This window comes from Oncorhynchus kisutch, unplaced genomic scaffold (assembly GCF_002021735.2).
Source record: "Oncorhynchus kisutch isolate 150728-3 unplaced genomic scaffold, Okis_V2 scaffold2514, whole genome shotgun sequence".
In the NCBI taxonomy this organism is placed as follows: Eukaryota; Metazoa; Chordata; class Actinopteri; order Salmoniformes; family Salmonidae; genus Oncorhynchus; species Oncorhynchus kisutch.
The window spans coordinates 1-22,057 of record NW_022264459.1 but is presented as its reverse complement, the minus strand read 5'-3'; the positions used below and the strand labels follow the sequence as shown (position 1 = coordinate 22,057).

At 45.4% G+C, this 22,057-nt stretch overlaps 56 non-coding genes across 56 annotated transcripts; 33 read left to right on the top strand and 23 right to left on the bottom strand.

Moving 5' to 3' along the window:
* Window positions 1-30: 30 nt before the first annotated feature.
* trnad-guc (transfer RNA aspartic acid (anticodon GUC)) lies at window positions 31-102 on the bottom strand. Its single transcript has one exon. It is a non-coding gene; the product is annotated as a tRNA-Asp (tRNA).
* Window positions 103-618: 516 nt separating this feature from the next.
* trnag-gcc (transfer RNA glycine (anticodon GCC)) lies at window positions 619-689 on the bottom strand. Its single transcript has one exon. It is a non-coding gene; the product is annotated as a tRNA-Gly (tRNA).
* A 120-nt stretch (window positions 690-809) lies between these two features.
* Window positions 810-881, bottom strand: trnad-guc (transfer RNA aspartic acid (anticodon GUC)). Its single transcript has one exon. It is a non-coding gene; the product is annotated as a tRNA-Asp (tRNA).
* A 516-nt stretch (window positions 882-1,397) lies between these two features.
* On the bottom strand, window positions 1,398-1,468 carry trnag-gcc (transfer RNA glycine (anticodon GCC)). The gene has a single exon. It is a non-coding gene; the product is annotated as a tRNA-Gly (tRNA).
* Window positions 1,469-1,588: 120 nt separating this feature from the next.
* On the bottom strand, window positions 1,589-1,660 carry trnad-guc (transfer RNA aspartic acid (anticodon GUC)). Its single transcript has one exon. It is a non-coding gene; the product is annotated as a tRNA-Asp (tRNA).
* Window positions 1,661-2,176: 516 nt separating this feature from the next.
* trnag-gcc (transfer RNA glycine (anticodon GCC)) lies at window positions 2,177-2,247 on the bottom strand. Its single transcript has one exon. It is a non-coding gene; the product is annotated as a tRNA-Gly (tRNA).
* A 120-nt stretch (window positions 2,248-2,367) lies between these two features.
* Window positions 2,368-2,439, bottom strand: trnad-guc (transfer RNA aspartic acid (anticodon GUC)). Its single transcript has one exon. It is a non-coding gene; the product is annotated as a tRNA-Asp (tRNA).
* A 516-nt stretch (window positions 2,440-2,955) lies between these two features.
* Window positions 2,956-3,026, bottom strand: trnag-gcc (transfer RNA glycine (anticodon GCC)). Its single transcript has one exon. It is a non-coding gene; the product is annotated as a tRNA-Gly (tRNA).
* Window positions 3,027-3,146: 120 nt separating this feature from the next.
* On the bottom strand, window positions 3,147-3,218 carry trnad-guc (transfer RNA aspartic acid (anticodon GUC)). The gene has a single exon. It is a non-coding gene; the product is annotated as a tRNA-Asp (tRNA).
* A 516-nt stretch (window positions 3,219-3,734) lies between these two features.
* Window positions 3,735-3,805, bottom strand: trnag-gcc (transfer RNA glycine (anticodon GCC)). Its single transcript has one exon. It is a non-coding gene; the product is annotated as a tRNA-Gly (tRNA).
* A 120-nt stretch (window positions 3,806-3,925) lies between these two features.
* trnad-guc (transfer RNA aspartic acid (anticodon GUC)) lies at window positions 3,926-3,997 on the bottom strand. Its single transcript has one exon. It is a non-coding gene; the product is annotated as a tRNA-Asp (tRNA).
* Window positions 3,998-4,513: 516 nt separating this feature from the next.
* trnag-gcc (transfer RNA glycine (anticodon GCC)) lies at window positions 4,514-4,584 on the bottom strand. Its single transcript has one exon. It is a non-coding gene; the product is annotated as a tRNA-Gly (tRNA).
* A 119-nt stretch (window positions 4,585-4,703) lies between these two features.
* On the bottom strand, window positions 4,704-4,775 carry trnad-guc (transfer RNA aspartic acid (anticodon GUC)). The gene has a single exon. It is a non-coding gene; the product is annotated as a tRNA-Asp (tRNA).
* A 516-nt stretch (window positions 4,776-5,291) lies between these two features.
* trnag-gcc (transfer RNA glycine (anticodon GCC)) lies at window positions 5,292-5,362 on the bottom strand. The gene has a single exon. It is a non-coding gene; the product is annotated as a tRNA-Gly (tRNA).
* Window positions 5,363-5,481: 119 nt separating this feature from the next.
* trnad-guc (transfer RNA aspartic acid (anticodon GUC)) lies at window positions 5,482-5,553 on the bottom strand. Its single transcript has one exon. It is a non-coding gene; the product is annotated as a tRNA-Asp (tRNA).
* A 516-nt stretch (window positions 5,554-6,069) lies between these two features.
* On the bottom strand, window positions 6,070-6,140 carry trnag-gcc (transfer RNA glycine (anticodon GCC)). The gene has a single exon. It is a non-coding gene; the product is annotated as a tRNA-Gly (tRNA).
* Window positions 6,141-6,259: 119 nt separating this feature from the next.
* On the bottom strand, window positions 6,260-6,331 carry trnad-guc (transfer RNA aspartic acid (anticodon GUC)). Its single transcript has one exon. It is a non-coding gene; the product is annotated as a tRNA-Asp (tRNA).
* A 516-nt stretch (window positions 6,332-6,847) lies between these two features.
* Window positions 6,848-6,918, bottom strand: trnag-gcc (transfer RNA glycine (anticodon GCC)). The gene has a single exon. It is a non-coding gene; the product is annotated as a tRNA-Gly (tRNA).
* Window positions 6,919-7,037: 119 nt separating this feature from the next.
* On the bottom strand, window positions 7,038-7,109 carry trnad-guc (transfer RNA aspartic acid (anticodon GUC)). The gene has a single exon. It is a non-coding gene; the product is annotated as a tRNA-Asp (tRNA).
* Window positions 7,110-7,625: 516 nt separating this feature from the next.
* Window positions 7,626-7,696, bottom strand: trnag-gcc (transfer RNA glycine (anticodon GCC)). The gene has a single exon. It is a non-coding gene; the product is annotated as a tRNA-Gly (tRNA).
* A 120-nt stretch (window positions 7,697-7,816) lies between these two features.
* On the bottom strand, window positions 7,817-7,888 carry trnad-guc (transfer RNA aspartic acid (anticodon GUC)). The gene has a single exon. It is a non-coding gene; the product is annotated as a tRNA-Asp (tRNA).
* A 516-nt stretch (window positions 7,889-8,404) lies between these two features.
* Window positions 8,405-8,475, bottom strand: trnag-gcc (transfer RNA glycine (anticodon GCC)). Its single transcript has one exon. It is a non-coding gene; the product is annotated as a tRNA-Gly (tRNA).
* A 118-nt stretch (window positions 8,476-8,593) lies between these two features.
* On the bottom strand, window positions 8,594-8,665 carry trnad-guc (transfer RNA aspartic acid (anticodon GUC)). Its single transcript has one exon. It is a non-coding gene; the product is annotated as a tRNA-Asp (tRNA).
* Window positions 8,666-8,903: 238 nt separating this feature from the next.
* trnad-guc (transfer RNA aspartic acid (anticodon GUC)) lies at window positions 8,904-8,975 on the top strand. Its single transcript has one exon. It is a non-coding gene; the product is annotated as a tRNA-Asp (tRNA).
* A 118-nt stretch (window positions 8,976-9,093) lies between these two features.
* trnag-gcc (transfer RNA glycine (anticodon GCC)) lies at window positions 9,094-9,164 on the top strand. The gene has a single exon. It is a non-coding gene; the product is annotated as a tRNA-Gly (tRNA).
* Window positions 9,165-9,678: 514 nt separating this feature from the next.
* Window positions 9,679-9,750, top strand: trnad-guc (transfer RNA aspartic acid (anticodon GUC)). The gene has a single exon. It is a non-coding gene; the product is annotated as a tRNA-Asp (tRNA).
* A 119-nt stretch (window positions 9,751-9,869) lies between these two features.
* On the top strand, window positions 9,870-9,940 carry trnag-gcc (transfer RNA glycine (anticodon GCC)). The gene has a single exon. It is a non-coding gene; the product is annotated as a tRNA-Gly (tRNA).
* Window positions 9,941-10,456: 516 nt separating this feature from the next.
* Window positions 10,457-10,528, top strand: trnad-guc (transfer RNA aspartic acid (anticodon GUC)). Its single transcript has one exon. It is a non-coding gene; the product is annotated as a tRNA-Asp (tRNA).
* A 119-nt stretch (window positions 10,529-10,647) lies between these two features.
* On the top strand, window positions 10,648-10,718 carry trnag-gcc (transfer RNA glycine (anticodon GCC)). The gene has a single exon. It is a non-coding gene; the product is annotated as a tRNA-Gly (tRNA).
* A 517-nt stretch (window positions 10,719-11,235) lies between these two features.
* Window positions 11,236-11,307, top strand: trnad-guc (transfer RNA aspartic acid (anticodon GUC)). Its single transcript has one exon. It is a non-coding gene; the product is annotated as a tRNA-Asp (tRNA).
* Window positions 11,308-11,425: 118 nt separating this feature from the next.
* Window positions 11,426-11,496, top strand: trnag-gcc (transfer RNA glycine (anticodon GCC)). Its single transcript has one exon. It is a non-coding gene; the product is annotated as a tRNA-Gly (tRNA).
* Window positions 11,497-12,011: 515 nt separating this feature from the next.
* On the top strand, window positions 12,012-12,083 carry trnad-guc (transfer RNA aspartic acid (anticodon GUC)). Its single transcript has one exon. It is a non-coding gene; the product is annotated as a tRNA-Asp (tRNA).
* A 119-nt stretch (window positions 12,084-12,202) lies between these two features.
* On the top strand, window positions 12,203-12,273 carry trnag-gcc (transfer RNA glycine (anticodon GCC)). The gene has a single exon. It is a non-coding gene; the product is annotated as a tRNA-Gly (tRNA).
* A 515-nt stretch (window positions 12,274-12,788) lies between these two features.
* On the top strand, window positions 12,789-12,860 carry trnad-guc (transfer RNA aspartic acid (anticodon GUC)). Its single transcript has one exon. It is a non-coding gene; the product is annotated as a tRNA-Asp (tRNA).
* Window positions 12,861-12,979: 119 nt separating this feature from the next.
* Window positions 12,980-13,050, top strand: trnag-gcc (transfer RNA glycine (anticodon GCC)). Its single transcript has one exon. It is a non-coding gene; the product is annotated as a tRNA-Gly (tRNA).
* A 515-nt stretch (window positions 13,051-13,565) lies between these two features.
* On the top strand, window positions 13,566-13,637 carry trnad-guc (transfer RNA aspartic acid (anticodon GUC)). The gene has a single exon. It is a non-coding gene; the product is annotated as a tRNA-Asp (tRNA).
* Window positions 13,638-13,756: 119 nt separating this feature from the next.
* Window positions 13,757-13,827, top strand: trnag-gcc (transfer RNA glycine (anticodon GCC)). Its single transcript has one exon. It is a non-coding gene; the product is annotated as a tRNA-Gly (tRNA).
* A 516-nt stretch (window positions 13,828-14,343) lies between these two features.
* trnad-guc (transfer RNA aspartic acid (anticodon GUC)) lies at window positions 14,344-14,415 on the top strand. The gene has a single exon. It is a non-coding gene; the product is annotated as a tRNA-Asp (tRNA).
* A 118-nt stretch (window positions 14,416-14,533) lies between these two features.
* trnag-gcc (transfer RNA glycine (anticodon GCC)) lies at window positions 14,534-14,604 on the top strand. Its single transcript has one exon. It is a non-coding gene; the product is annotated as a tRNA-Gly (tRNA).
* Window positions 14,605-15,120: 516 nt separating this feature from the next.
* On the top strand, window positions 15,121-15,192 carry trnad-guc (transfer RNA aspartic acid (anticodon GUC)). The gene has a single exon. It is a non-coding gene; the product is annotated as a tRNA-Asp (tRNA).
* A 120-nt stretch (window positions 15,193-15,312) lies between these two features.
* trnag-gcc (transfer RNA glycine (anticodon GCC)) lies at window positions 15,313-15,383 on the top strand. Its single transcript has one exon. It is a non-coding gene; the product is annotated as a tRNA-Gly (tRNA).
* Window positions 15,384-15,899: 516 nt separating this feature from the next.
* trnad-guc (transfer RNA aspartic acid (anticodon GUC)) lies at window positions 15,900-15,971 on the top strand. Its single transcript has one exon. It is a non-coding gene; the product is annotated as a tRNA-Asp (tRNA).
* Window positions 15,972-16,090: 119 nt separating this feature from the next.
* On the top strand, window positions 16,091-16,161 carry trnag-gcc (transfer RNA glycine (anticodon GCC)). The gene has a single exon. It is a non-coding gene; the product is annotated as a tRNA-Gly (tRNA).
* A 514-nt stretch (window positions 16,162-16,675) lies between these two features.
* On the top strand, window positions 16,676-16,747 carry trnad-guc (transfer RNA aspartic acid (anticodon GUC)). Its single transcript has one exon. It is a non-coding gene; the product is annotated as a tRNA-Asp (tRNA).
* Window positions 16,748-16,866: 119 nt separating this feature from the next.
* Window positions 16,867-16,937, top strand: trnag-gcc (transfer RNA glycine (anticodon GCC)). The gene has a single exon. It is a non-coding gene; the product is annotated as a tRNA-Gly (tRNA).
* A 516-nt stretch (window positions 16,938-17,453) lies between these two features.
* On the top strand, window positions 17,454-17,525 carry trnad-guc (transfer RNA aspartic acid (anticodon GUC)). Its single transcript has one exon. It is a non-coding gene; the product is annotated as a tRNA-Asp (tRNA).
* A 119-nt stretch (window positions 17,526-17,644) lies between these two features.
* On the top strand, window positions 17,645-17,715 carry trnag-gcc (transfer RNA glycine (anticodon GCC)). The gene has a single exon. It is a non-coding gene; the product is annotated as a tRNA-Gly (tRNA).
* A 514-nt stretch (window positions 17,716-18,229) lies between these two features.
* On the top strand, window positions 18,230-18,301 carry trnad-guc (transfer RNA aspartic acid (anticodon GUC)). The gene has a single exon. It is a non-coding gene; the product is annotated as a tRNA-Asp (tRNA).
* A 119-nt stretch (window positions 18,302-18,420) lies between these two features.
* On the top strand, window positions 18,421-18,491 carry trnag-gcc (transfer RNA glycine (anticodon GCC)). The gene has a single exon. It is a non-coding gene; the product is annotated as a tRNA-Gly (tRNA).
* Window positions 18,492-19,007: 516 nt separating this feature from the next.
* trnad-guc (transfer RNA aspartic acid (anticodon GUC)) lies at window positions 19,008-19,079 on the top strand. The gene has a single exon. It is a non-coding gene; the product is annotated as a tRNA-Asp (tRNA).
* A 119-nt stretch (window positions 19,080-19,198) lies between these two features.
* trnag-gcc (transfer RNA glycine (anticodon GCC)) lies at window positions 19,199-19,269 on the top strand. Its single transcript has one exon. It is a non-coding gene; the product is annotated as a tRNA-Gly (tRNA).
* A 514-nt stretch (window positions 19,270-19,783) lies between these two features.
* trnad-guc (transfer RNA aspartic acid (anticodon GUC)) lies at window positions 19,784-19,856 on the top strand. The gene has a single exon. It is a non-coding gene; the product is annotated as a tRNA-Asp (tRNA).
* A 119-nt stretch (window positions 19,857-19,975) lies between these two features.
* On the top strand, window positions 19,976-20,046 carry trnag-gcc (transfer RNA glycine (anticodon GCC)). Its single transcript has one exon. It is a non-coding gene; the product is annotated as a tRNA-Gly (tRNA).
* Window positions 20,047-20,562: 516 nt separating this feature from the next.
* trnad-guc (transfer RNA aspartic acid (anticodon GUC)) lies at window positions 20,563-20,633 on the top strand. The gene has a single exon. It is a non-coding gene; the product is annotated as a tRNA-Asp (tRNA).
* A 119-nt stretch (window positions 20,634-20,752) lies between these two features.
* trnag-gcc (transfer RNA glycine (anticodon GCC)) lies at window positions 20,753-20,822 on the top strand. Its single transcript has one exon. It is a non-coding gene; the product is annotated as a tRNA-Gly (tRNA).
* A 513-nt stretch (window positions 20,823-21,335) lies between these two features.
* On the top strand, window positions 21,336-21,406 carry trnad-guc (transfer RNA aspartic acid (anticodon GUC)). The gene has a single exon. It is a non-coding gene; the product is annotated as a tRNA-Asp (tRNA).
* The last annotated feature ends 651 nt before the right edge of the window (window positions 21,407-22,057 follow it).

Sequence of the window (22,057 nt, the reverse complement as noted above, 5' to 3'; positions counted from 1 at the left end):
TGTTCACCCTAAAAAAAAAAGCAGTCCTTTCTCCCCGTCGGGGAATTGAACCCCGGTCTCCCGCGTGACAGGCGGGGATACTCACCACTATACTAACGAGGAGCAGGTGGGTCATACCTTTGAAAAAACGTGGAGCATTGGTACTAACCCTAAGTTTGGCGTGTTGGGCTTAAACACTTCTAACATAAATATCTGTAGAGACTGAATGGTTGGAGCTAGGAACTACTACGACCCCTCTATGGAAAGCTGAGACTCTCACAGACACGTACATGTAATCGATTTTGCTCTATACCGCTCACAGGCCACACAATACTAGTTAGAAGGTGAGGCGTTTGTGGGAAATCCCAGGACATTGTCACAAATCCCAACCTCAAGACTGTTGTCAATGACAAGTTGGTTACTCTTTTCCACCTCACACACTGGAAATCTGCAATGGATTCACCAAAGTCTACTGAGAATGAGTAAATGTCCAAACTGTAAATGAAAGCAAAGTCGTATTTTTCAAGAGTCAGTTGAGAATTCGCCCAAGACCAGAGATTTCTGTTGGCCTGGCAATCTAACACAGATTTCCTCCTCAGGGGTTTGCATACTTGTCAAAATTACATGTTCAAAACTTCTTGCATTGGCCGGGAATCGAACCCGGGCCTCCCGCGTGGCAGGCGAGAATTCTACCACTGAACAACCAATGCCTTGGAAGGGTGAGTTAACCCCAAAGGCTGGAAATCGTATCATAAAGCTTTTTTTCCAAGAATATTTTCCACTTGTGGGCTCAGCTACATTGTTCACCCTAAAAAAAAAAGCAGTCCTTTCTCCCCGTCGGGGAATTGAACCCCGGTCTCCCGCGTGACAGGCGGGGATACTCACCACTATACTAACGAGGAGCAGGTGGGTCATACCTTTGAAAAAACGTGGAGCATTGGTACTAACCCTAAGTTTGGCGTGTTGGGCTTAAACACTTCTAACATAAATATCTGTAGAGACTGAATGGTTGGAGCTAGGAACTACTACGACCCCTCTATGGAAAGCTGAGACTCTCACAGACACGTACATGTAATCGATTTTGCTCTATACCGCTCACAGGCCACACAATACTAGTTAGAAGGTGAGGCGTTTGTGGGAAATCCCAGGACATTGTCACAAATCCCAACCTCAAGACTGTTGTCAATGACAAGTTGGTTACTCTTTTCCACCTCACACACTGGAAATCTGCAATGGATTCACCAAAGTCTACTGAGAATGAGTAAATGTCCAAACTGTAAATGAAAGCAAAGTCGTATTTTTCAAGAGTCAGTTGAGAATTCGCCCAAGACCAGAGATTTCTGTTGGCCTGGCAATCTAACACAGATTTCCTCCTCAGGGGTTTGCATACTTGTCAAAATTACATGTTCAAAACTTCTTGCATTGGCCGGGAATCGAACCCGGGCCTCCCGCGTGGCAGGCGAGAATTCTACCACTGAACAACCAATGCCTTGGAAGGGTGAGTTAACCCCAAAGGCTGGAAATCGTATCATAAAGCTTTTTTTCCAAGAATATTTTCCACTTGTGGGCTCAGCTACATTGTTCACCCTAAAAAAAAAAGCAGTCCTTTCTCCCCGTCGGGGAATTGAACCCCGGTCTCCCGCGTGACAGGCGGGGATACTCACCACTATACTAACGAGGAGCAGGTGGGTCATACCTTTGAAAAAACGTGGAGCATTGGTACTAACCCTAAGTTTGGCGTGTTGGGCTTAAACACTTCTAACATAAATATCTGTAGAGACTGAATGGTTGGAGCTAGGAACTACTACGACCCCTCTATGGAAAGCTGAGACTCTCACAGACACGTACATGTAATCGATTTTGCTCTATACCGCTCACAGGCCACACAATACTAGTTAGAAGGTGAGGCGTTTGTGGGAAATCCCAGGACATTGTCACAAATCCCAACCTCAAGACTGTTGTCAATGACAAGTTGGTTACTCTTTTCCACCTCACACACTGGAAATCTGCAATGGATTCACCAAAGTCTACTGAGAATGAGTAAATGTCCAAACTGTAAATGAAAGCAAAGTCGTATTTTTCAAGAGTCAGTTGAGAATTCGCCCAAGACCAGAGATTTCTGTTGGCCTGGCAATCTAACACAGATTTCCTCCTCAGGGGTTTGCATACTTGTCAAAATTACATGTTCAAAACTTCTTGCATTGGCCGGGAATCGAACCCGGGCCTCCCGCGTGGCAGGCGAGAATTCTACCACTGAACAACCAATGCCTTGGAAGGGTGAGTTAACCCCAAAGGCTGGAAATCGTATCATAAAGCTTTTTTTCCAAGAATATTTTCCACTTGTGGGCTCAGCTACATTGTTCACCCTAAAAAAAAAAGCAGTCCTTTCTCCCCGTCGGGGAATTGAACCCCGGTCTCCCGCGTGACAGGCGGGGATACTCACCACTATACTAACGAGGAGCAGGTGGGTCATACCTTTGAAAAAACGTGGAGCATTGGTACTAACCCTAAGTTTGGCGTGTTGGGCTTAAACACTTCTAACATAAATATCTGTAGAGACTGAATGGTTGGAGCTAGGAACTACTACGACCCCTCTATGGAAAGCTGAGACTCTCACAGACACGTACATGTAATCGATTTTGCTCTATACCGCTCACAGGCCACACAATACTAGTTAGAAGGTGAGGCGTTTGTGGGAAATCCCAGGACATTGTCACAAATCCCAACCTCAAGACTGTTGTCAATGACAAGTTGGTTACTCTTTTCCACCTCACACACTGGAAATCTGCAATGGATTCACCAAAGTCTACTGAGAATGAGTAAATGTCCAAACTGTAAATGAAAGCAAAGTCGTATTTTTCAAGAGTCAGTTGAGAATTCGCCCAAGACCAGAGATTTCTGTTGGCCTGGCAATCTAACACAGATTTCCTCCTCAGGGGTTTGCATACTTGTCAAAATTACATGTTCAAAACTTCTTGCATTGGCCGGGAATCGAACCCGGGCCTCCCGCGTGGCAGGCGAGAATTCTACCACTGAACAACCAATGCCTTGGAAGGGTGAGTTAACCCCAAAGGCTGGAAATCGTATCATAAAGCTTTTTTTCCAAGAATATTTTCCACTTGTGGGCTCAGCTACATTGTTCACCCTAAAAAAAAAAGCAGTCCTTTCTCCCCGTCGGGGAATTGAACCCCGGTCTCCCGCGTGACAGGCGGGGATACTCACCACTATACTAACGAGGAGCAGGTGGGTCATACCTTTGAAAAAACGTGGAGCATTGGTACTAACCCTAAGTTTGGCGTGTTGGGCTTAAACACTTCTAACATAAATATCTGTAGAGACTGAATGGTTGGAGCTAGGAACTACTACGACCCCTCTATGGAAAGCTGAGACTCTCACAGACACGTACATGTAATCGATTTTGCTCTATACCGCTCACAGGCCACACAATACTAGTTAGAAGGTGAGGCGTTTGTGGGAAATCCCAGGACATTGTCACAAATCCCAACCTCAAGACTGTTGTCAATGACAAGTTGGTTACTCTTTTCCACCTCACACACTGGAAATCTGCAATGGATTCACCAAAGTCTACTGAGAATGAGTAAATGTCCAAACTGTAAATGAAAGCAAAGTCGTATTTTTCAAGAGTCAGTTGAGAATTCGCCCAAGACCAGAGATTTCTGTTGGCCTGGCAATCTAACACAGATTTCCTCCTCAGGGGTTTGCATACTTGTCAAAATTACATGTTCAAAACTTCTTGCATTGGCCGGGAATCGAACCCGGGCCTCCCGCGTGGCAGGCGAGAATTCTACCACTGAACAACCAATGCCTTGGAAGGGTGAGTTAACCCCAAAGGCTGGAAATCGTATCATAAAGCTTTTTTTCCAAGAATATTTTCCACTTGTGGGCTCAGCTACATTGTTCACCCTAAAAAAAAAAGCAGTCCTTTCTCCCCGTCGGGGAATTGAACCCCGGTCTCCCGCGTGACAGGCGGGGATACTCACCACTATACTAACGAGGAGCAGGTGGGTCATACCTTTGAAAAAACGTGGAGCATTGGTACTAACCCTAAGTTTGGCGTGTTGGGCTTAAACACTTCTAACATAAATATCTGTAGAGACTGAATGGTTGGAGCTAGGAACTACTACGACCCCTCTATGGAAAGCTGAGACTCTCACAGACACGTACATGTAATCGATTTTGCTCTATACCGCTCACAGGCCACACAATACTAGTTAGAAGGTGAGGCGTTTGTGGGAAATCCCAGGACATTGTCACAAATCCCAACCTCAAGACTGTTGTCAATGACAAGTTGGTTACTCTTTTCCACCTCACACACTGGAAATCTGCAATGGATTCACCAAAGTCTACTGAGAATGAGTAAATGTCCAAACTGTAAATGAAAGCAAAGTCGTATTTTTCAAGAGTCAGTTGAGAATTCGCCCAAGACCAGAGATTTCTGTTGGCCTGGCAATCTAACACAGATTTCCTCCTCAGGGGTTTGCATACTTGTCAAAATTACATGTTCAAAACTTCTTGCATTGGCCGGGAATCGAACCCGGGCCTCCCGCGTGGCAGGCGAGAATTCTACCACTGAACAACCAATGCCTTGGAAGGGTGAGTTAACCCCAAAGGCTGGAAATCGTATCATAAAGCTTTTTTTCCAAGAATATTTTCCACTTGTGGGCTCAGCTACATTGTTCACCCTAAAAAAAAAGCAGTCCTTTCTCCCCGTCGGGGAATTGAACCCCGGTCTCCCGCGTGACAGGCGGGGATACTCACCACTATACTAACGAGGAGCAGGTGGGTCATACCTTTGAAAAAACGTGGAGCATTGGTACTAACCCTAAGTTTGGCGTGTTGGGCTTAAACACTTCTAACATAAATATCTGTAGAGACTGAATGGTTGGAGCTAGGAACTACTACGACCCCTCTATGGAAAGCTGAGACTCTCACAGACACGTACATGTAATCGATTTTGCTCTATACCGCTCACAGGCCACACAATACTAGTTAGAAGGTGAGGCGTTTGTGGGAAATCCCAGGACATTGTCACAAATCCCAACCTCAAGACTGTTGTCAATGACAAGTTGGTTACTCTTTTCCACCTCACACACTGGAAATCTGCAATGGATTCACCAAAGTCTACTGAGAATGAGTAAATGTCCAAACTGTAAATGAAAGCAAAGTCGTATTTTTCAAGAGTCAGTTGAGAATTCGCCCAAGACCAGAGATTTCTGTTGGCCTGGCAATCTAACACAGATTTCCTCCTCAGGGGTTTGCATACTTGTCAAAATTACATGTTCAAAACTTCTTGCATTGGCCGGGAATCGAACCCGGGCCTCCCGCGTGGCAGGCGAGAATTCTACCACTGAACAACCAATGCCTTGGAAGGGTGAGTTAACCCCAAAGGCTGGAAATCGTATCATAAAGCTTTTTTTCCAAGAATATTTTCCACTTGTGGGCTCAGCTACATTGTTCACCCTAAAAAAAAAGCAGTCCTTTCTCCCCGTCGGGGAATTGAACCCCGGTCTCCCGCGTGACAGGCGGGGATACTCACCACTATACTAACGAGGAGCAGGTGGGTCATACCTTTGAAAAAACGTGGAGCATTGGTACTAACCCTAAGTTTGGCGTGTTGGGCTTAAACACTTCTAACATAAATATCTGTAGAGACTGAATGGTTGGAGCTAGGAACTACTACGACCCCTCTATGGAAAGCTGAGACTCTCACAGACACGTACATGTAATCGATTTTGCTCTATACCGCTCACAGGCCACACAATACTAGTTAGAAGGTGAGGCGTTTGTGGGAAATCCCAGGACATTGTCACAAATCCCAACCTCAAGACTGTTGTCAATGACAAGTTGGTTACTCTTTTCCACCTCACACACTGGAAATCTGCAATGGATTCACCAAAGTCTACTGAGAATGAGTAAATGTCCAAACTGTAAATGAAAGCAAAGTCGTATTTTTCAAGAGTCAGTTGAGAATTCGCCCAAGACCAGAGATTTCTGTTGGCCTGGCAATCTAACACAGATTTCCTCCTCAGGGGTTTGCATACTTGTCAAAATTACATGTTCAAAACTTCTTGCATTGGCCGGGAATCGAACCCGGGCCTCCCGCGTGGCAGGCGAGAATTCTACCACTGAACAACCAATGCCTTGGAAGGGTGAGTTAACCCCAAAGGCTGGAAATCGTATCATAAAGCTTTTTTTCCAAGAATATTTTCCACTTGTGGGCTCAGCTACATTGTTCACCCTAAAAAAAAAGCAGTCCTTTCTCCCCGTCGGGGAATTGAACCCCGGTCTCCCGCGTGACAGGCGGGGATACTCACCACTATACTAACGAGGAGCAGGTGGGTCATACCTTTGAAAAAACGTGGAGCATTGGTACTAACCCTAAGTTTGGCGTGTTGGGCTTAAACACTTCTAACATAAATATCTGTAGAGACTGAATGGTTGGAGCTAGGAACTACTACGACCCCTCTATGGAAAGCTGAGACTCTCACAGACACGTACATGTAATCGATTTTGCTCTATACCGCTCACAGGCCACACAATACTAGTTAGAAGGTGAGGCGTTTGTGGGAAATCCCAGGACATTGTCACAAATCCCAACCTCAAGACTGTTGTCAATGACAAGTTGGTTACTCTTTTCCACCTCACACACTGGAAATCTGCAATGGATTCACCAAAGTCTACTGAGAATGAGTAAATGTCCAAACTGTAAATGAAAGCAAAGTCGTATTTTTCAAGAGTCAGTTGAGAATTCGCCCAAGACCAGAGATTTCTGTTGGCCTGGCAATCTAACACAGATTTCCTCCTCAGGGGTTTGCATACTTGTCAAAATTACATGTTCAAAACTTCTTGCATTGGCCGGGAATCGAACCCGGGCCTCCCGCGTGGCAGGCGAGAATTCTACCACTGAACAACCAATGCCTTGGAAGGGTGAGTTAACCCCAAAGGCTGGAAATCGTATCATAAAGCTTTTTTTCCAAGAATATTTTCCACTTGTGGGCTCAGCTACATTGTTCACCCTAAAAAAAAAGCAGTCCTTTCTCCCCGTCGGGGAATTGAACCCCGGTCTCCCGCGTGACAGGCGGGGATACTCACCACTATACTAACGAGGAGCAGGTGGGTCATACCTTTGAAAAAACGTGGAGCATTGGTACTAACCCTAAGTTTGGCGTGTTGGGCTTAAACACTTCTAACATAAATATCTGTAGAGACTGAATGGTTGGAGCTAGGAACTACTACGACCCCTCTATGGAAAGCTGAGACTCTCACAGACACGTACATGTAATCGATTTTGCTCTATACCGCTCACAGGCCACACAATACTAGTTAGAAGGTGAGGCGTTTGTGGGAAATCCCAGGACATTGTCACAAATCCCAACCTCAAGACTGTTGTCAATGACAAGTTGGTTACTCTTTTCCACCTCACACACTGGAAATCTGCAATGGATTCACCAAAGTCTACTGAGAATGAGTAAATGTCCAAACTGTAAATGAAAGCAAAGTCGTATTTTTCAAGAGTCAGTTGAGAATTCGCCCAAGACCAGAGATTTCTGTTGGCCTGGCAATCTAACACAGATTTCCTCCTCAGGGGTTTGCATACTTGTCAAAATTACATGTTCAAAACTTCTTGCATTGGCCGGGAATCGAACCCGGGCCTCCCGCGTGGCAGGCGAGAATTCTACCACTGAACAACCAATGCCTTGGAAGGGTGAGTTAACCCCAAAGGCTGGAAATCGTATCATAAAGCTTTTTTTCCAAGAATATTTTCCACTTGTGGGCTCAGCTACATTGTTCACCCTAAAAAAAAAAGCAGTCCTTTCTCCCCGTCGGGGAATTGAACCCCGGTCTCCCGCGTGACAGGCGGGGATACTCACCACTATACTAACGAGGAGCAGGTGGGTCATACCTTTGAAAAAACGTGGAGCATTGGTACTAACCCTAAGTTTGGCGTGTTGGGCTTAAACACTTCTAACATAAATATCTGTAGAGACTGAATGGTTGGAGCTAGGAACTACTACGACCCCTCTATGGAAAGCTGAGACTCTCACAGACACGTACATGTAATCGATTTTGCTCTATACCGCTCACAGGCCACACAATACTAGTTAGAAGGTGAGGCGTTTGTGGGAAATCCCAGGACATTGTCACAAATCCCAACCTCAAGACTGTTGTCAATGACAAGTTGGTTACTCTTTTCCACCTCACACACTGGAAATCTGCAATGGATTCACCAAAGTCTACTGAGAATGAGTAAATGTCCAAACTGTAAATGAAAGCAAAGTCGTATTTTTCAAGAGTCAGTTGAGAATTCGCCCAAGACCAGAGATTTCTGTTGGCCTGGCAATCTAACACAGATTTCCTCCTCAGGGGTTTGCATACTTGTCAAAATTACATGTTCAAAACTTCTTGCATTGGCCGGGAATCGAACCCGGGCCTCCCGCGTGGCAGGCGAGAATTCTACCACTGAACAACCAATGCCTTGGAAGGGTGAGTTAACCCCAAAGGCTGGAAATCGTATCATAAAGCTTTTTTTCCAAGAATATTTTCCACTTGTGGGCTCAGCTACATTGTTCACCCTAAAAAAAAGCAGTCCTTTCTCCCCGTCGGGGAATTGAACCCCGGTCTCCCGCGTGACAGGCGGGGATACTCACCACTATACTAACGAGGAGCAGGTGGGTCATACCTTTGAAAAAACGTGGAGCATTGGTACTAACCCTAAGTTTGGCGTGTTGGGCTTAAACACTTCTAACATAAATATCTGTAGAGACTTAGAGGGGTCGTAGTAGTTCCTAGCTCCAACCATTCAGTCTCTACAGATATTTATGTTAGAAGTGTTTAAGCCCAACACGCCAAACTTAGGGTTAGTACCAATGCTCCACGTTTTTTCAAAGGTATGACCCACCTGCTCCTCGTTAGTATAGTGGTGAGTATCCCCGCCTGTCACGCGGGAGACCGGGGTTCAATTCCCCGACGGGGAGAAAGGACTGCTTTTTTTTAGGGTGAACAATGTAGCTGAGCCCACAAGTGGAAAATATTCTTGGAAAAAAAGCTTTATGATACGATTTCCAGCCTTTGGGGTTAACTCACCCTTCCAAGGCATTGGTTGTTCAGTGGTAGAATTCTCGCCTGCCACGCGGGAGGCCCGGGTTCGATTCCCGGCCAATGCAAGAAGTTTTGAACATGTAATTTGACAAGTATGCAAACCCCTGAGGAGGAAATCTGTGTTAGATTGCCAGGCCAACAGAAATCTCTGGTCTTGGGCGAATTCTCAACTGACTCTTGAAAAATACGACTTTGCTTTCATTTACAGTTTGGACATTTACTCATTCTCAGTAGACTTTGGTGAATCCATTGCAGATTTCCAGTGTGTGAGGTGGAAAAGAGTAACCAACTTGTCATTGACAACAGTCTTGAGGTTGGGATTTGTGACAATGTCCTGGGATTTCCCACAAACGCCTCACCTTCTAACTAGTATTGTGTGGCCTGTGAGCGGTATAGAGCAACATCGATTACATGTACGTGTCTGTGAGAGTCTCAGCTTTCCATAGAGGGGTCGTAGTAGTTCCTAGCTCCAACCATTCAGTCTCTACAGATATTTATGTTAGAAGTGTTTAAGCCCAACACGCCAAACTTAGGGTTAGTACCAATGCTCCACGTTTTTTCAAAGTATGACCCACCTGCTCCTCGTTAGTATAGTGGTGAGTATCCCCGCCTGTCACGCGGGAGACCGGGGTTCAATTCCCCGACGGGGAGAAAGGACTGCTTTTTTTTTAGGGTGAACAATGTAGCTGAGCCCACAAGTGGAAAATATTCTTGGAAAAAAAGCTTTATGATACGATTTCCAGCCTTTGGGGTTAACTCACCCTTCCAAGGCATTGGTTGTTCAGTGGTAGAATTCTCGCCTGCCACGCGGGAGGCCCGGGTTCGATTCCCGGCCAATGCAAGAAGTTTTGAACATGTAATTTTGACAAGTATGCAAACCCCTGAGGAGGAAATCTGTGTTAGATTGCCAGGCCAACAGAAATCTCTGGTCTTGGGCGAATTCTCAACTGACTCTTGAAAAATACGACTTTGCTTTCATTTACAGTTTGGACATTTACTCATTCTCAGTAGACTTTGGTGAATCCATTGCAGATTTCCAGTGTGTGAGGTGGAAAAGAGTAACCAACTTGTCATTGACAACAGTCTTGAGGTTGGGATTTGTGACAATGTCCTGGGATTTCCCACAAACGCCTCACCTTCTAACTAGTATTGTGTGGCCTGTGAGCGGTATAGAGCAAAATCGATTACATGTACGTGTCTGTGAGAGTCTCAGCTTTCCATAGAGGGGTCGTAGTAGTTCCTAGCTCCAACCATTCAGTCTCTACAGATATTTATGTTAGAAGGGTTTAAGCCCAACACTCCAAACTTAGGGTTAGTACCAATGCTCCACGTTTTTTCAAAAGTATGACCCACCTGCTCCTCGTTAGTATAGTGGTGAGTATCCCCGCCTGTCACGCGGGAGACCGGGGTTCAATTCCCCGACGGGGAGAAAGGACTGCTTTTTTTTTAGGGTGAACAATGTAGCTGAGCCCACAAGTGGAAAATATTCTTGGAAAAAAAGCTTTATGATACGATTTCCAGCCTTTGGGGTTAACTCACCCTTCCAAGGCATTGGTTGTTCAGTGGTAGAATTCTCGCCTGCCACGCGGGAGGCCCGGGTTCGATTCCCGGCCAATGCAAGAAGTTTTGAACATGTAATTTTGACAAGTATGCAAACCCCTGAGGAGGAAATCTGTGTTAGATTGCCAGGCCAACAGAAATCTCTGGTCTTGGGCGAATTCTCAACTGACTCTTGAAAAATACGACTTTGCTTTCATTTACAGTTTGGACATTTACTCATTCTCAGTAGACTTTGGTGAATCCATTGCAGATTTCCAGTGTGTGAGGTGGAAAAGAGTAACCAACTTGTCATTGACAACAGTCTTGAGGTTGGGATTTGTGACAATGTCCTGGGATTTCCCACAAACGCCTCACCTTCTAACTAGTATTGTGTGGCCTGTGAGCGGTATAGAGCAAAATCGATTACATGTACGTGTCTGTGAGAGTCTCAGCTTTCCATAGAGGGGTCGTAGTAGTTCCTAGCTCCAACCATTCAGTCTCTACAGATATTTATGTTAGAAGTGTTTAAGCCCAACACGCCAAACTTAGGGTTAGTACCAATGCTCCACGTTTTTTCAAAAGGTATGACCCACCTGCTCCTCGTTAGTATAGTGGTGAGTATCCCCGCCTGTCACGCGGGAGACCGGGGTTCAATTCCCCGACGGGGAGAAAGGACTGCTTTTTTTTAGGGTGAACAATGTAGCTGAGCCCACAAGTGGAAAATATTCTTGGAAAAAAAGCTTTATGATACGATTTCCAGCCTTTGGGGTTAACTCACCCTTCCAAGGCATTGGTTGTTCAGTGGTAGAATTCTCGCCTGCCACGCGGGAGGCCCGGGTTCGATTCCCGGCCAATGCAAGAAGTTTTGAACATGTAATTTTGACAAGTATGCAAACCCCTGAGGAGGAAATCTGTGTTAGATTGCCAGGCCAACAGAAATCTCTGGTCTTGGGCGAATTCTCAACTGACTCTTGAAAAATACGACTTTGCTTTCATTTACAGTTTGGACATTTACTCATTCTCAGTAGACTTTGGTGAATCCATTGCAGATTTCCAGTGTGTGAGGTGGAAAAGAGTAACCAACTTGTCATTGACAACAGTCTTGAGGTTGGGATTTGTGACAATGTCCTGGGATTTCCCACAAACGCCTCACCTTCTAACTAGTATTGTGTGGCCTGTGAGCGGTATAGAGCAACATCGATTACATGTACGTGTCTGTGAGAGTCTCAGCTTTCCATAGAGGGGTCGTAGTAGTTCCTAGCTCCAACCATTCAGTCTCTACAGATATTTATGTTAGAAGTGTTTAAGCCCAACACGCCAAACTTAGGGTTAGTACCAATGCTCCACGTTTTTTCAAAGTATGACCCACCTGCTCCTCGTTAGTATAGTGGTGAGTATCCCCGCCTGTCACGCGGGAGACCGGGGTTCAATTCCCCGACGGGGAGAAAGGACTGCTTTTTTTTTAGGGTGAACAATGTAGCTGAGCCCACAAGTGGAAAATATTCTTGGAAAAAAAGCTTTATGATACGATTTCCAGCCTTTGGGGTTAACTCACCCTTCCAAGGCATTGGTTGTTCAGTGGTAGAATTCTCGCCTGCCACGCGGGAGGCCCGGGTTCGATTCCCGGCCAATGCAAGAAGTTTTGAACATGTAATTTTGACAAGTATGCAAACCCCTGAGGAGGAAATCTGTGTTAGATTGCCAGGCCAACAGAAATCTCTGGTCTTGGGCGAATTCTCAACTGACTCTTGAAAAATACGACTTTGCTTTCATTTACAGTTTGGACATTTACTCATTCTCAGTAGACTTTGGTGAATCCATTGCAGATTTCCAGTGTGTGAGGTGGAAAAGAGTAACCAACTTGTCATTGACAACAGTCTTGAGGTTGGGATTTGTGACAATGTCCTGGGATTTCCCACAAACGCCTCACCTTCTAACTAGTATTGTGTGGCCTGTGAGCGGTATAGAGCAAATCGATTACATGTACGTGTCTGTGAGAGTCTCAGCTTTCCATAGAGGGGTCGTAGTAGTTCCTAGCTCCAACCATTCAGTCTCTACAGATATTTATGTTAGAAGTGTTTAAGCCCAACACGCCAAACTTAGGGTTAGTACCAATGCTCCACGTTTTTTCAAAGGTATGACCCACCTGCTCCTCGTTAGTATAGTGGTGAGTATCCCCGCCTGTCACGCGGGAGACCGGGGTTCAATTCCCCGACGGGGAGAAAGGACTGCTTTTTTTTTAGGGTGAACAATGTAGCTGAGCCCACAAGTGGAAAATATTCTTGGAAAAAAAGCTTTATGATACGATTTCCAGCCTTTGGGGTTAACTCACCCTTCCAAGGCATTGGTTGTTCAGTGGTAGAATTCTCGCCTGCCACGCGGGAGGCCCGGGTTCGATTCCCGGCCAATGCAAGAAGTTTTGAACATGTAATTTTGACAAGTATGCAAACCCCTGAGGAGGAAATCTGTGTTAGATTGCCAGGCCAACAGAAATCTCTGGTCTTGGGCGAATTCTCAACTGACTCTTGAAAAATACGACTTTGCTTTCATTTACAGTTTGGACATTTACTCATTCTCAGTAGACTTTGGTGAATCCATTGCAGATTTCCAGTGTGTGAGGTGGAAAAGAGTAACCAACTTGTCATTGACAACAGTCTTGAGGTTGGGATTTGTGACAATGTCCTGGGATTTCCCACAAACGCCTCACCTTCTAACTAGTATTGTGTGGCCTGTGAGCGGTATAGAGCAAAATCGATTACATGTACGTGTCTGTGAGAGTCTCAGCTTTCCATAGAGGGGTCGTAGTAGTTCCTAGCTCCAACCATTCAGTCTCTACAGATATTTATGTTAGAAGTGTTTAAGCCCAACACGCCAAACTTAGGGTTAGTACCAATGCTCCACGTTTTTTCAAAGTATGACCCACCTGCTCCTCGTTAGTATAGTGGTGAGTATCCCCGCCTGTCACGCGGGAGACCGGGGTTCAATTCCCCGACGGGGAGAAAGGACTGCTTTTTTTTTAGGGTGAACAATGTAGCTGAGCCCACAAGTGGAAAATATTCTTGGAAAAAAAGCTTTATGATACGATTTCCAGCCTTTGGGGTTAACTCACCCTTCCAAGGCATTGGTTGTTCAGTGGTAGAATTCTCGCCTGCCACGCGGGAGGCCCGGGTTCGATTCCCGGCCAATGCAAGAAGTTTTGAACATGTAATTTTGACAAGTATGCAAACCCCTGAGGAGGAAATCTGTGTTAGATTGCCAGGCCAACAGAAATCTCTGGTCTTGGGCGAATTCTCAACTGACTCTTGAAAAATACGACTTTGCTTTCATTTACAGTTTGGACATTTACTCATTCTCAGTAGACTTTGGTGAATCCATTGCAGATTTCCAGTGTGTGAGGTGGAAAAGAGTAACCAACTTGTCATTGACAACAGTCTTGAGGTTGGGATTTGTGACAATGTCCTGGGATTTCCCACAAACGCCTCACCTTCTAACTAGTATTGTGTGGCCTGTGAGCGGTATAGAGCAAAATCGATTACATGTACGTGTCTGTGAGAGTCTCAGCTTTCCATAGAGGGGTCGTAGTAGTTCCTAGCTCCAACCATTCAGTCTCTACAGATATTTATGTTAGAAGTGTTTAAGCCCAACACGCCAAACTTAGGGTTAGTACCAATGCTCCACGTTTTTTCAAAGGTATGACCCACCTGCTCCTCGTTAGTATAGTGGTGAGTATCCCCGCCTGTCACGCGGGAGACCGGGGTTCAATTCCCCGACGGGGAGAAAGGACTGCTTTTTTTTAGGGTGAACAATGTAGCTGAGCCCACAAGTGGAAAATATTCTTGGAAAAAAAGCTTTATGATACGATTTCCAGCCTTTGGGGTTAACTCACCCTTCCAAGGCATTGGTTGTTCAGTGGTAGAATTCTCGCCTGCCACGCGGGAGGCCCGGGTTCGATTCCCGGCCAATGCAAGAAGTTTTGAACATGTAATTTTGACAAGTATGCAAACCCCTGAGGAGGAAATCTGTGTTAGATTGCCAGGCCAACAGAAATCTCTGGTCTTGGGCGAATTCTCAACTGACTCTTGAAAAATACGACTTTGCTTTCATTTACAGTTTGGACATTTACTCATTCTCAGTAGACTTTGGTGAATCCATTGCAGATTTCCAGTGTGTGAGGTGGAAAAGAGTAACCAACTTGTCATTGACAACAGTCTTGAGGTTGGGATTTGTGACAATGTCCTGGGATTTCCCACAAACGCCTCACCTTCTAACTAGTATTGTGTGGCCTGTGAGCGGTATAGAGCAAAATCGATTACATGTACGTGTCTGTGAGAGTCTCAGCTTTCCATAGAGGGGTCGTAGTAGTTCCTAGCTCCAACCATTCAGTCTCTACAGATATTTATGTTAGAAGTGTTTAAGCCCAACACGCCAAACTTAGGGTTAGTACCAATGCTCCACGTTTTTTCAAAGGTATGACCCACCTGCTCCTCGTTAGTATAGTGGTGAGTATCCCCGCCTGTCACGCGGGAGACCGGGGTTCAATTCCCCGACGGGGAGAAAGGACTGCTTTTTTTTTTAGGGTGAACAATGTAGCTGAGCCCACAAGTGGAAAATATTCTTGGAAAAAAAGCTTTATGATACGATTTCCAGCCTTTGGGGTTAACTCACCCTTCCAAGGCATTGGTTGTTCAGTGGTAGAATTCTCGCCTGCCACGCGGGAGGCCCGGGTTCGATTCCCGGCCAATGCAAGAAGTTTTGAACATGTAATTTTGACAAGTATGCAAACCCCTGAGGAGGAAATCTGTGTTAGATTGCCAGGCCAACAGAAATCTCTGGTCTTGGGCGAATTCTCAACTGACTCTTGAAAAATACGACTTTGCTTTCATTTACAGTTTGGACATTTACTCATTCTCAGTAGACTTTGGTGAATCCATTGCAGATTTCCAGTGTGTGAGGTGGAAAAGAGTAACCAACTTGTCATTGACAACAGTCTTGAGGTTGGGATTTGTGACAATGTCCTGGGATTTCCCACAAACGCCTCACCTTCTAACTAGTATTGTGTGGCCTGTGAGCGGTATAGAGCAAAATCGATTACATGTACGTGTCTGTGAGAGTCTCAGCTTTCCATAGAGGGGTCGTAGTAGTTCCTAGCTCCAACCATTCAGTCTCTACAGATATTTATGTTAGAAGTGTTTAAGCCCAACACGCCAAACTTAGGGTTAGTACCAATGCTCCACGTTTTTTCAAAGGTATGACCCACCTGCTCCTCGTTAGTATAGTGGTGAGTATCCCCGCCTGTCACGCGGGAGACCGGGGTTCAATTCCCCGACGGGGAGAAAGGACTGCTTTTTTTTTAGGGTGAACAATGTAGCTGAGCCCACAAGTGGAAAATATTCTTGGAAAAAAAGCTTTATGATACGATTTCCAGCCTTTGGGGTTAACTCACCCTTCCAAGGCATTGGTTGTTCAGTGGTAGAATTCTCGCCTGCCACGCGGGAGGCCCGGGTTCGATTCCCGGCCAATGCAAGAAGTTTTGAACATGTAATTTTGACAAGTATGCAAACCCCTGAGGAGGAAATCTGTGTTAGATTGCCAGGCCAACAGAAATCTCTGGTCTTGGGCGAATTCTCAACTGACTCTTGAAAAATACGACTTTGCTTTCATTTACAGTTTGGACATTTACTCATTCTCAGTAGACTTTGGTGAATCCATTGCAGATTTCCAGTGTGTGAGGTGGAAAAGAGTAACCAACTTGTCATTGACAACAGTCTTGAGGTTGGGATTTGTGACAATGTCCTGGGATTTCCCACAAACGCCTCACCTTCTAACTAGTATTGTGTGGCCTGTGAGCGGTATAGAGCAAAATCGATTACATGTACGTGTCTGTGAGAGTCTCAGCTTTCCATAGAGGGGTCGTAGTAGTTCCTAGCTCCAACCATTCAGTCTCTACAGATATTTATGTTAGAAGTGTTTAAGCCCAACACGCCAAACTTAGGGTTAGTACCAATGCTCCACGTTTTTCAAAGTATGACCCACCTGCTCCTCGTTAGTATAGTGGTGAGTATCCCCGCCTGTCACGCGGGAGACCGGGGTTCAATTCCCCGACGGGGAGAAAGGACTGCTTTTTTTTTAGGGTGAACAATGTAGCTGAGCCCACAAGTGGAAAATATTCTTGGAAAAAAAGCTTTATGATACGATTTCCAGCCTTTGGGGTTAACTCACCCTTCCAAGGCATTGGTTGTTCAGTGGTAGAATTCTCGCCTGCCACGCGGGAGGCCCGGGTTCGATTCCCGGCCAATGCAAGAAGTTTTGAACATGTAATTTTGACAAGTATGCAAACCCCTGAGGAGGAAATCTGTGTTAGATTGCCAGGCCAACAGAAATCTCTGGTCTTGGGCGAATTCTCAACTGACTCTTGAAAAATACGACTTTGCTTTCATTTACAGTTTGGACATTTACTCATTCTCAGTAGACTTTGGTGAATCCATTGCAGATTTCCAGTGTGTGAGGTGGAAAAGAGTAACCAACTTGTCATTGACAACAGTCTTGAGGTTGGGATTTGTGACAATGTCCTGGGATTTCCCACAAACGCCTCACCTTCTAACTAGTATTGTGTGGCCTGTGAGCGGTATAGAGCAAAATCGATTACATGTACGTGTCTGTGAGAGTCTCAGCTTTCCATAGAGGGGTCGTAGTAGTTCCTAGCTCCAACCATTCAGTCTCTACAGATATTTATGTTAGAAGTGTTTAAGCCCAACACGCCAAACTTAGGGTTAGTACCAATGCTCCACGTTTTTTCAAAGGTATGACCCACCTGCTCCTCGTTAGTATAGTGGTGAGTATCCCCGCCTGTCACGCGGGAGACCGGGGTTCAATTCCCCGACGGGGAGAAAGGACTGCTTTTTTTTTAGGGTGAACAATGTAGCTGAGCCCACAAGTGGAAAATATTCTTGGAAAAAAAGCTTTATGATACGATTTCCAGCCTTTGGGGTTAACTCACCCTTCCAAGGCATTGGTTGTTCAGTGGTAGAATTCTCGCCTGCCACGCGGGAGGCCCGGGTTCGATTCCCGGCCAATGCAAGAAGTTTTGAACATGTAATTTTGACAAGTATGCAAACCCCTGAGGAGGAAATCTGTGTTAGATTGCCAGGCCAACAGAAATCTCTGGTCTTGGGCGAATTCTCAACTGACTCTTGAAAAATACGACTTTGCTTTCATTTACAGTTTGGACATTTACTCATTCTCAGTAGACTTTGGTGAATCCATTGCAGATTTCCAGTGTGTGAGGTGGAAAAGAGTAACCAACTTGTCATTGACAACAGTCTTGAGGTTGGGATTTGTGACAATGTCCTGGGATTTCCCACAAACGCCTCACCTTCTAACTAGTATTGTGTGGCCTGTGAGCGGTATAGAGCAAATCGATTACATGTACGTGTCTGTGAGAGTCTCAGCTTTCCATAGAGGGGTCGTAGTAGTTCCTAGCTCCAACCATTCAGTCTCTACAGATATTTATGTTAGAAGTGTTTAAGCCCAACACGCCAAACTTAGGGTTAGTACCAATGCTCCACGTTTTTTCAAAGTATGACCCACCTGCTCCTCGTTAGTATAGTGGTGAGTATCCCCGCCTGTCACGCGGGAGACCGGGGTTCAATTCCCCGACGGGGAGAAAGGACTGCTTTTTTTTTTAGGGTGAACAATGTAGCTGAGCCCACAAGTGGAAAATATTCTTGGAAAAAAGCTTTATGATACGATTTCCAGCCTTTGGGGTTAACTCACCCTTCCAAGGCATTGGTTGTTCAGTGGTAGAATTCTCGCCTGCCACGCGGGAGGCCCGGGTTCGATTCCCGGCCAATGCAAGAAGTTTTGAACATGTAATTTTGACAAGTATGCAAACCCCTGAGGAGGAAATCTGTGTTAGATTGCCAGGCCAACAGAAATCTCTGGTCTTGGGCGAATTCTCAACTGACTCTTGAAAAATACGACTTTGCTTTCATTTACAGTTTGGACATTTACTCATTCTCAGTAGACTTTGGTGAATCCATTGCAGATTTCCAGTGTGTGAGGTGGAAAAGAGTAACCAACTTGTCATTGACAACAGTCTTGAGGTTGGGATTTGTGACAATGTCCTGGGATTTCCCACAAACGCCTCACCTTCTAACTAGTATTGTGTGGCCTGTGAGCGGTATAGAGCAAAATCGATTACATGTACGTGTCTGTGAGAGTCTCAGCTTTCCATAGAGGGGTCGTAGTAGTTCCTAGCTCCAACCATTCAGTCTCTACAGATATTTATGTTAGAAGTGTTTAAGCCCAACACGCCAAACTTAGGGTTAGTACCAATGCTCCACGTTTTTTCAAAGGTATGACCCACCTGCTCCTCGTTAGTATAGTGGTGAGTATCCCCGCCTGTCACGCGGGAGACCGGGGTTCAATTCCCCGACGGGGAGAAAGGACTGCTTTTTTTTTAGGGTGAACAATGTAGCTGAGCCCACAAGTGGAAAATATTCTTGGAAAAAAAGCTTTATGATACGATTTCCAGCCTTTGGGGTTAACTCACCCTTCCAAGGCATTGGTTGTTCAGTGGTAGAATTCTCGCCTGCCACGCGGGAGGCCCGGGTTCGATTCCCGGCCAATGCAAGAAGTTTTGAACATGTAATTTTGACAAGTATGCAAACCCCTGAGGAGGAAATCTGTGTTAGATTGCCAGGCCAACAGAAATCTCTGGTCTTGGGCGAATTCTCAACTGACTCTTGAAAAATACGACTTTGCTTTCATTTACAGTTTGGACATTTACTCATTCTCAGTAGACTTTGTGAATCCATTGCAGATTTCCAGTGTGTGAGGTGGAAAAGAGTAACCAACTTGTCATTGACAACAGTCTTGAGGTTGGGATTTGTGACAATGTCCTGGGATTTCCCACAAACGCCTCACCTTCTAACTAGTATTGTGTGGCCTGTGAGCGGTATAGAGCAAAATCGATTACATGTACGTGTCTGTGAGAGTCTCAGCTTTCCATAGAGGGGTCGTAGTAGTTCCTAGCTCCAACCATTCAGTCTCTACAGATATTTATGTTAGAAGTGTTTAAGCCCAACACGCCAAACTTAGGGTTAGTACCAATGCTCCACGTTTTTTCAAAGTATGACCCACCTGCTCCTCGTTAGTATAGTGGTGAGTATCCCCGCCTGTCACGCGGGGAGACCGGGGTTCAATTCCCCGACGGGGAGAAAGGACTGCTTTTTTTTTAGGGTGAACAATGTAGCTGAGCCCACAAGTGGAAAAATATTCTTGGAAAAAAGCTTTATGATACGATTTCCAGCCTTTGGGGTTAACTCACCCTTCCAAGGCATTGGTTGTTCAGTGGTAGAATTCTCGCCTGCCACGCGGGAGGCCCGGGTTCGATTCCCGGCCAATGCCAAGAAGTTTTGAACAATGTAATTTTGACAAATATGCAAACCCCTGAGGAGGAAATCTGTGTTAGATTGCCAAGGCCAACAGACATCTCTGGTCTTGGGCGAATCTCAACTGACTCTTGAAAAATACGACTTTGCTTTCATTTACAGTTTGGACATTTACTCATTCTCAGTAGACTTTGGTGAATCCATTGCAGATTTCCAGTGTGTGAGGTGGAAAGAGTAACCAACTTGTCATTGACAACAGTCTTGAGGTTGGGATTTGTGACAATGTCCTGGATTTCCCACAAACGCCTCACCTTCTAACTAGTATTGTGTGGCCTGTGAGCGGTATAGAGCAAAATCGATTACATGTACGTGTCTGTGAGAGTCTCAGCTTTCCATAGAGGGGTCGTAGTAGTTCCTAGCTCCAACCATTCAGTCTCTACAGATATTTATGTTAGAAGTGTTTAAGCCCAACACGCCAAACTTAGGGTTAGTACCAATGCTCCACGTTTTTTCAAAGGTATGACCCACCTGCTCCTCGTTAGTATAGTGGTGAGTATCCCCGCCTGTCACGCGGGAGACCGGGGTTCAATTCCCGACGGGGAGAAGGACTGCTTTTTTTTTTAGGGTGAACAATGTAGCTGAGCCCACAAGTGGAAAATATTCTTGGAAAAAAAGCTTTATGATACGATTTCCAGCCTTTGGGGTTAACTCACCCTTCCAAGGCATTGGTTGTTCAGTGGTAGAATTCTCGCCTGCCACGCGGAGGCCCGGGTTCGATTCCCGGCCAATGCAAGAAGTTTTTGAACATGTAATTTTGACAAGTATGCAAACCCCCTGAGGCGGAAATCTGTGTTAGATTGCCAGGCCAACAGACAATCTCTGGTCTGGTGCGAATTCTCAACTGACTCTTGAAAAATACGACTTGCTTTCATTTACAGTTTGGACATTTACTCCTTTCTCAGTAGACTTTGGTGAATCCATTGCAGATTTTCCAGTGTGTGAGGTGGAAAAGAGTAACCAACTTGTCATTGACAACAGTCTTGAGGTTGGGATTTGTGACAATGTCCGGGATTTCCCACAAACGCCTCACCTTCTAACTAGATTGTGTGGCCTGTGAGCGGTATAGAGCAAAATCGATTACATGTACGTGTTGTGAGAGTCTCAGCTTTCCATAGAGGGGTCGTAGTAGTTCCTAGCTCCAAACCATTCAGTCTCTACAGATATTTATGTAGAAGGTTTAAGCCCACACTCCAAACTTAGGGTTAGTACCAATGCTCCACGTTTTTTCAAAGTATGACCACCTGCTCCTCGTTAGTATAGTGGTGAGTATCCCCGCCTGTCACGCGGGAGACCGGGGTTCAATTCCCGACGGGGGAGAAGGACTGCTTTTTTTAGGGTGAACAATGTAGCTGAGCCCACAAGTGGACAATATTCTTGGAAAAAAGCTTTATGATACGATTCCAGCCTTTGGGGTTAACTCACCCTTCCAAGGCATGGTTGTTCAGTGGTAGAATTCTCGCCTGCCCACGGGGGGCCCGGGTTCGATTCCCGGCCAATGCAAGAAGTTTGAACATGTAATTTTGACAAGTATGCAAACCCCTGAGGAGGAAATCTGTGTTAGATTGCCAGGCCAACAGAAATCTCTGGTCTTGGGCGAATTCTCAACTGACTCTTGAAAAATACGACTTTGCTTTCATTTACAGTTTGGACATTTACTCATTCTCAGTAGACTTTGGTGAATCCATTGCAGATTTCCAGTGTGTGAGGTGGAAAAGAGTAACCAACTTGTCATTGACAACAGTCTTGAGGTTGGGATTTGTGACAATGTCCTGGGATTTCCCACAAACGCCTCACCTTCTAACTAGTATTGTGTGGCCTGTGAGCGGTATAGAGCAAAATCGATTACATGTACGTGTCTGTGAGAGTCTCAGCTTTCCATAGAGGGGTCGTAGTAGTTCCTAGCTCCAACCATTCAGTCTCTACAGATATTTATGTTAGAAGTGTTTAAGCCCAACACGCCAAACTTA